Source organism: Crocodylus siamensis, chromosome 1 (assembly GCF_052110815.1).
Source record: "Crocodylus siamensis isolate JL-2025a chromosome 1, ASM5211081v1, whole genome shotgun sequence".
Lineage (NCBI taxonomy): Eukaryota > Metazoa > Chordata > Crocodylia > Crocodylidae > Crocodylus > Crocodylus siamensis.
The window spans coordinates 172,994,753-173,003,169 of record NC_143395.1 but is presented as its reverse complement, the minus strand read 5'-3'; the positions used below and the strand labels follow the sequence as shown (position 1 = coordinate 173,003,169).

Sequence of the window (8,417 nt, the reverse complement as noted above, 5' to 3'; positions counted from 1 at the left end):
TGCATGTTTCCCTTATTTCTCACTCAGAGCCATGGTGGGGAAGGTTTCTTTTCAGTGATATTAAATAAGCACTTAAAAAAAACCCATTTAAACTATTGGGTAAATAAACCTCCCTTCGGTGGGTTCCCAGTGGGGAATTCCTGCAGCTGCCACTGCTCTTGATCTTGTGGCATTTTGGCTTAGAAACACGGTGAGGTTGGTTGGCTGTTCCGTGGGCATCTGGACAGGGGAAAGGGAAAAAAAGAAGCCCCCCTCTGACCGTGTGAGTGTTGCACACCAGACTGATGCTCCTCGGCTGGACACAGATTATTAGGGAGAGGAGCTAAGCTTGACTTTTTTGTTTGTTTGCACACAGGTTTTTGTTTTATTTTGTTGTTTTTAAAACCAGCAACCCCCCCACGCCCTCCAAAAATTAGCAGGATCTCAAAATGAAGCAAGTGTGCTTCCAGGAGTTGGAAGGCTGCTGGGGGAGAAGGGCTACCACTAGCCCTTCCAGAGCCCGGCTCGAGCAAAGGTAAGGCGGCGGGTTTGAGAAGCAGCAAGGAAGAGCAGGCTCGGAAATGCTCGCGGGGCTGGAGCAGTCCGAAAGGCTCCTGAGCTCGGGGCAGGCTCGGGAAGGAGGCGCGGGGGTGTCCCCCGGCGCGGGGAACCTGGTCCCGCACTGCCCCATCCCTCCTGGCTTCTCGCCCGCTGACTTTTCCGCAGCCCCTCCCTCGCAGATGAGAAAGCAGATGGGGCAGTCGCATGAGCTCCTCAGGGTTTTTTTGTTTTAATTTTTCCTTGAAAAAGAAAAAAAAGAAAAAAGGAAGGCGGCAGAGACAGGGACTGCCAACTCCAGCCTGGGGAGACGGTGGGAGGCTGCGGAGGCAGCGGGGCGGCCACAGCTGAGCTCCACGTGCCGGGGCTGGGAGCTGCGGTCCTGGGAAGGGGGTGGAAGGATCCCTGCCCTGCCGGCTCGCGGGGCTGGAGGGCCAGGGCGGGCACCGACTCCGCAACCCAGGGCTTGGGGCTGGCCACAAGCCACCCCCCGGCCGAGAGCCGCACAAATTTCCCCGGCCCCGCAGTGGCCGCCAGGCTCAGGCTGCACAGACCCTGCCCGCCCCGTCCCAAGGAGGCGGCTCGTCTTGCCTGGGCTAGGAGTCCAGTGTGGGGCGACAAGCTGAGCGCGCTCTGTCCCTTTAAAGTTGGGCTAGTCTCGGCCACTTTTTGAAAGACATCAAGACGTGCTCTGAATCGCAGGGGCAGAGGAGTGACCTGTGAGCAGTGACACCCCCCCAAGAGCACACCTTGGAGGCCGGGCACTGGACAGCAACTTTTGCAGACACACCTGCGGCCCCGGCTGCGCATCCAGAAAGTCCCTTTCCAGCAGCAACAGGCACAGAAGTGAATTTGTAGGTGTACACAGACATCCATGGAGACCCGGCTATTTATTTTCACTGGCATCAAACCCCCTCCTTGCCTTTCTCAAAGCGGTTTCACCTGTCTGCCCTGATTTTTTTTCTTCCTCCCCACCCCTTCCAGTGGATGTTATTCCCTCTTTCCCTGCGGTGCCCCCCAAAGTAAACGCGGTGCTTTCAAGCAAACTTTCAGCTCCTCCATTTCCAGCCTTGGGAGGCTTGGCTCCTGCACACGGACATGCCCGAGACCAAGGGATGCTGTCGGGACACCTCGGAAATGTGCGCTGCCCGCGGCGCAGGGCAGGACCGCGCTCTTTCATCTCAGGACATTGCCGGGGGATTGGGAATATCCCGCTTTCTTTATCCTGCGAAAAGAAATCACCATCATTTCCCCGTAATAGTTTGAAGTTCAAGCGGCGCTTCCTCAGCCCGGTATAGATCTAAGTTGGATGTGAATTGTGGGCGCACGCTTTTATTACATCTGAGTCATAGTAAATATGCCATCCATGGTAAATATTCACTCCGGTTTACCAAAAGCCATTAGTGTTGACACAGTGCAACCTGATGCTTCCCCCCCCCCGCCCCCTTTCTCTTTTCGTGTTTATTCTGTCTCACAAGTGAAAAGTGAGCTCGGGGAAAGTTGCAGCCTCCCATTCAGCAAAACGTGAATCCTGCTCAAGGTTCAGGAGAAGTTTGGAAAGGACTTACCCTCCAAAAGGGAAAAGTTTGTGATCAGTGTACCAGGAGGGGTTTTTCGGGTTTAGGGTTTTTTGTTTTTTTTTTTGGGGGGGGGGGGCGGTTAGTAAAGCATCCAAACAATGGTGAACCAGTGAGTTTAGTTACTACGTCTGGGCATCAGAAAAGTTGCTTGGGAGCTGTTGTGTTTTGGCTTGGCTATTTAAAAAAAAGCCTGTTAGGGGTTAGCATAAGATACTGGCCACCTCCTCCCAGCAATGCTTTGCAATAATAGCCCGAGACAAGGACACGAGCTTGGGCAGCATCCCTTTCGATCTGCTAAACGGGCTAAAAGAAAACAAATCTAGGACCCTTTCCCCACTACACTGTCTCAGGAGTTAGTGACATACAAAAAGCCAGAACTCTTGGTCAGCACTGCTTGGAGAACAGTCACTATTTCAGCGATTTTATTATTAAAAGTTGCTTTCTTTGAAAGACTTGTTTTTTGTTTGTTTGTTTAAAAAAGGGACCGTGCCAGTGAGGTTGTGGCTTCTTCTTCCCTGAAGTTGCCCAGAGCCGAGGTGCACCCCGAGCAGGGCGGGCACGTCTCCCTCACGACGTTGTGCTGCTCTTGAGGTACCTGCTGTGCCAGGACGGGGAGAGGGACGAGGCAGAGCCAGCCCAAGTGCTGCTGCTGCTTGCAGATGGCTCTCCCAGTGCAAGCCTCAGATTTGGTGATAAAGTCTCCTTCTCTGCAGCACTGGGGGGGGGGGTTAGGAAGGGGTGGAGAAGGGGCGAGATCCAGTTTCTCCTCCTCTTTTCCCCCCCGCGCTCGCTCGCTCTCTTTTTTTCCTCCCAAGTTCTCTGTTCACTATCCCCCCTTGAATCCGAAGAAGCCTCCCGATTGGGCGCCCGGCCTGGCGCACGTCATTCAGACTGTGACGTTTAGTCTTCCTGTTTCCTTCAGCTGTGTCTTAAAGTAAATCTTGTTGTGGTGCGGAGCCCTCAGCTGAGCGAGGCTGCTCTGCTGCCGGCAGAAATAATAGACAATTACAGCCAGGGAGAGAAGAGCGGCGCAAAAGAGCTCTTCCCTCCCCCTCTCTCCTCTCCTCTCGCTCGCTCGCTCCCTCTCTCTCTCTCTCTCTCTCTCTCTCACACACACACACACACACACACACACGCTCACGCTCCCTCTCTATCTCTCTCTCTTCCCCGCACACTCATTCTTTCTCACACACGCGCGCACACACACACACACACACACACACACACCCTCCCTGGTCCAATTATAATATACTCCTCATCAGCAAGATAGCGTGTGTGTGTGTGTGTGTATGTGTGTGTGCGCGCGCGCGCGCTGCACGCGTGTGTTCTCCTCTCTCTACCGGCCAAAAAAAGCGGCTCAGTTTCATCGCCTTTGCACTGAGTAAGTATTTCTCTCCCTCCCCCCCCTTCACCTCCCTCCTCTCTCTCTCTTTTTTTTTATTAGCACTTGCATGGGTTGTTTAAATGATCCCCCCCAAATCCCCGACAAAAGACTGATCTCCGGTGTCAAATGTTGTGCTTCTTTTGCCGGGGGGGGGGGGGAGGAGGAAAGAGGGGGTGAGGTGCGGGGAAGGCTTGCAATGACTTTGTTACATGAAGAATCATAATGATCAAATAAATAAAGCAGTGATGATTTCTAGCCCCGAAGCCTCAATGGAGCCAGCCCTCCAGCCTGCCCAGTTCTGGAGAGTAAGTGACCTGGCTGATGTTGGGTGATAGCGTTTTTTTTCTTCTATCTCTGTTTCTTCTTCCTCCCCACCCCTCTTTTTTTTGTTGACTTCTCTCTTACGGTTCTTTCCTGGTGGAGGCAGATGTAGAAAATGCAAAGACTGTTCTACTTCTTTTTTGTTGTTGCTGCTGTTGTTATCCTGAGCTTCCCCTTCCTCCTTTCCACCCCCCAGCCCCTTTTAAAAAAAACTCCTAGCCTGGTCCTATGAGCCTCCTCTTTGTCTTGTTTATTACCGCTGCCTTTCTTTTTGTCTCTTCCAATTTGCTTGTCATTTGCATGTCTCCACTTCTCCTTTCTTAACCCCAGCCGGGAAGGGCAGGGGCTTTCTTTTTTTAAAAAAAAAAGAAAATTTTTTTTAGCAGTAGACTAAAATTGTTCCTCTGACTTTTCATGTTTAAGGGGTGGCGGAGGGTGGAAATGGACAGAAAAGGGGCTTGAGTGGTAGGTGGCCCGCACAGGAGGGCAGATCAGTGCAAGTTTAGGAAGAAGATGATTGATTTGGGAAGGGATGAAGGTTAGTGGTACTTTTTTTTTTTAAGGGGTTTTTTGGGGGGTGCTTTTCGGCCGCCCCCCCCCAAACCATGAGCACTTTGCCAGGTGTGTAAATCGAGGTAAAATGCACGAGGGACCGGTTCTTTCTGAGTGGGAAGGCGAGTCCGTGCACAAGGGAGGAGGGAGGGGGGGGAGCAGAGAGGGGCGCTTGAAGTCTTGAAAGGGGGAGGGGGGTCAATCCAGCTCTGCAAATGCTGGTCTGAACAGGGGGCTTCATCGCGCGGGTTGGGGATGGTGCTGGTGTGCACGGAGTGCATCCGGGCAGTGGGGTAAGTGGCGCTGCCAGACGGGCTTGGCTGAATGGGGAGCTCTGCAAGTTAAGCCAGGCTGTGCAGGGCGAGCTCAGGTTAGGATCCAGGGGAGCCTGCTGCCGCATGGCACTGCAGGTGGGGCATGGGGGGCGCTGGCAAGCCTGGTGAGGGGGCACAAAGGAATCCCTGCACATTCCCCGCTTGGAAAAGCAGCGATTGGGCTCCTTAAGATCCCTGTCCACAGACCAGCTTCAGTAGCCCCCGATGGGCTCTTGCAAGGAGGCGTGGGGAGAGTGGAAGGGGGGGGGTTGGAGGCATACTCTTTTTTTTATTTGCCCCTGGTTTTGCAAAGCTCGTGAAAGGCACGGAGATCCGCACCAGAGTGCGCATGGGCAGTGCTGGACAGGTGTGTTGTGTCAAGAAAGACAGGTGCAAGTTTCTTTCTGTCTGTGCAGATCCTCGCTCCACACGACTGTTGCAGCGAGGTTTATGAATTTATGGTGCATTGTTAACCAGGGCTGTCTCCGTTGGTGGCGAAGCTCTGTGCTGCTGCTGCTCCTGCTTTTTTTTTTTTTTTGAATGTTTGTTTTAAACCTTGCCCTAGGAAATCTTGAGGGCCCTGGACAAATGTTAATGAATAGTACAGAGCAGGTTGTTTAACGTCTGTTTCAGAAGAGGCACAAGGCTCATCTAAAGGGTTATTCCTTCTGAAAGCTGGCAGTCTAACTTCATGCATCCTGCCAGCCTGATTTCTGCCCTCTACTTTTCTTGCACTTGATGATATTTGTCACCTTAGCAGCAAGATCTTCAGTAATGCATTGCGGCTTTAAAAAAAAAACAAAAAAACCCGGGGGTGGGAGGGGGGGACTCCAAAGATCTCTGCTCCTGAAATGTATAACATATTAGACCAGAATGAATCTCTATTATGCAGATCTTTCCCATTTCCAGGGTAAGGGATGTTTTTAGACCAGGATCTTAATTAAACAGGATTTGTCCATTGCATATGGAGACCAGGGATACCTTTTAATATTGAATAAAAGTTGAGAAGAGCGCTTTTTTTAATATTTCAGTATTGGCTAAGGTTCTAAGGGTTCATGGGAGGCATTTCTTTCTAGGAACAGTGTATTTTCAAAGTAATAGGTTTGTACACAGTCCACAAATGTGTACAGTGTATATGTGAAAGTACACCTCCAGAAATATTTATTACTCAGTTGGGGCAGGGTTGATATTGACATGGAGGTTAACGAAAGTTATAAGTACTGCAGCCGCATAGCGAATGGATGTAAAAGCTTTGAGTATGTGTTTATTTTCATCGTCCTGAGAAAGCTGACAGTTTGCAAAATGAATTACACCAAGGTAGTATTCTTAGTCCAGAATTTGCATAGGGTTCATGTGTATGCATTAGATTTGCAGTTTTCCTGTGATCTCCCACAAAGTATATAAAGTTTTTTTACTATGGAAGCTCATTTTGTGCGCGTTTCATGTGCTTTTCTTCCAAAGCTTGTTAACAGCTACCTCATGTACTGCAAATTGTTTATTAATACTCAAAAGCAAGTATTTGAGTGCCGGCATTTTGTGAGGTGAACTGCAGTAGCCAAAAATTAAACACTGTACTTTTTAAACAGACCCTTTAAAAATTATATGGCAGATAATATAGTGCACTCTGAATGACACTATTTATAGATAACTTACTATTCTACAAGTCAAAAACTCAGGAGGCCTTTTACTGCACATTGCTTGGGAGTTTTTTAATGATCAGTTCACAAATTAAAATAATCAAAAAAACAGACAAATTTGAAATGGGAGCTTTTTTGTGTTCAGTTCTGAATACAAACAATTGCTATTTATATTCATCAAATTGTAATTTTTTTGTTTCCTAAGTATAAGTACATAGACTCTCTAATTCAAGAATTCTGATCTAGCATCTTGTAATTTGGGAAAAAACATCTAGGTTCTCCTGAATGGCATTTATGATAGAGAACGTGTGAATTTTGCAGCATTTTTCTTCCATAGATTCCAACTGAGCTTTTATTTTTTTCACTAACAATTATTAAACTGCTTTGGAAGGAGGAAAATGCTGGTATATTTATACCTTGGATAGTTTTTTTTCCATTTATTTAAACATGCTGTTTAGATAAACAAAGTAAACTTCAGATTCACAGGCTATGTAGACCACAGAGTATGTTTCTTCCCAAAATCATATAGGCCTGAATCAGTAAGATGTCAGGTATATCCTGTGAGGTACTAAGCACATCCTTTACTCCCATTTCAGGCAAAGGGATTTAAGGATTCTCAATACTTCACAAGAAATGCTGAATATCTTGCTGGATTTAGCCCTGATTGTCTTATGTTCTTAAAGGGGTTCTGTATTTCTGATTTACAGACTGCTGGATAGGGTCATGTCAGTAGCTAATTAGCTTAATTTTTCTTTTCTGGAGGAAATCTAATAAAATCAGTATTAGCACACAAATAGTTGTTAATCAGTTCTGCCCTATGTAAAATTCCTTCATCACAGCATCTTAGCTAAGGAAGACAGGGCTTCACCTCCCTGCCAAGAATTTGATTTGAAAATGTGCATGAAAGCCATTTAGAAAGTTTGCAAGTCTCTCTCGTTGCAATAGTATAAATATTATAATATTATAAATATTACAGGAGAGATTTCATCAGTTTGCACTTCTCAATAGTGTAGTGAACTGATTTTAGTACCAAAACAGATTTGTGGTATATACATTTAATGTGTTTTTCAAATATCAGTATGTTTTTGTATGTGGAATACTACTCAGTGAAGTCACTTTCATCTTGCGCTTCGTGGCTTCTTCTGCCAAAATCATGTCCAGGGTAACCTTTTCTTTTAAAGCTTTTTGAATATCCCTATTATCACGAGTGTGTTACATTTCTTTGGATGCACTGGCATAATAAGGATAGTACAAGCATGCAGACACGGGCAAAAAAAGTAGTTGGCTTGTGAAGACAGGAACAAATTTCAACTTTGAAAGGTGGTTGTTCTTGAATTCTTCGCTGAATACTCTTCCTGCTCAGCACTTTACTAATGTTTAGCCAATGGGTCGCTTCATAAAAACTGAGTACCTAAGACTTTAGTTTTCAATACGGATCCTTTACAGCTATTCAACTTTATTTAAGACTGCCTCATGTTGCCGATTCATAGATATTTGTTTGTGGGGTTAATCTATAAAACCATCTATCTTTTAGATCTGGTATCCAACTATGTAGTGCATAAATGGATATGCTTTCCAACAATACAGTAAAATACCTGTTACAGTACAACATTCTAAAGACATCTGCGTTTACAGTTTAATGACTGAGCATCCTTCAGATGTCAGCAATAAATCTGTTTACATATAGCTTGTATTATATTGGGGTATATCTAGCTGTGTTAATGGATATATGATATATGCATGTCTGATAGATGTTACATATTCATAAATTAATCTTTCTCATATATCTACTCTTAATCAAATCTTACAATCAAATCAAATTAGTGTCAATGAAATAATATAAGCTATTTTATGGATGGATTTTGAAAGGGGTTGAGTGACTTATTACACATTGAAGTCCACAGCAAAAGAGGGATTCAGGATATTACTGGATCAGGCCCCTAGATGCTACTATAAGTATGTTCAGGGTTAATGTAATGGAAATAAACTTAACACAGAAGAAAATTTAAAAATGGCATGTAATATAAACTAAACCGTAACCATTTAATACTTTAAATAACTGGAGAAATTCTTTGCATTTTTAAAAACTTTA

The 8,417-nt window shown here is 46.2% G+C and overlaps 1 protein-coding gene across 1 annotated transcript in view; it reads left to right on the top strand.

Moving 5' to 3' along the window:
• The first annotated feature begins 3,067 nt into the window (after window positions 1–3,067).
• Window positions 3,068–8,417, top strand: part of PROX1 (prospero homeobox 1) — a 50,977-nt gene continuing 45,627 nt past the window's right edge. The window contains exon 1 of the mRNA XM_090049053.1: window positions 3,068–3,498. The gene's annotated coding sequence lies outside the window, so the exon portion shown is untranslated. The remainder of the gene's footprint in view (window positions 3,499–8,417) is intronic.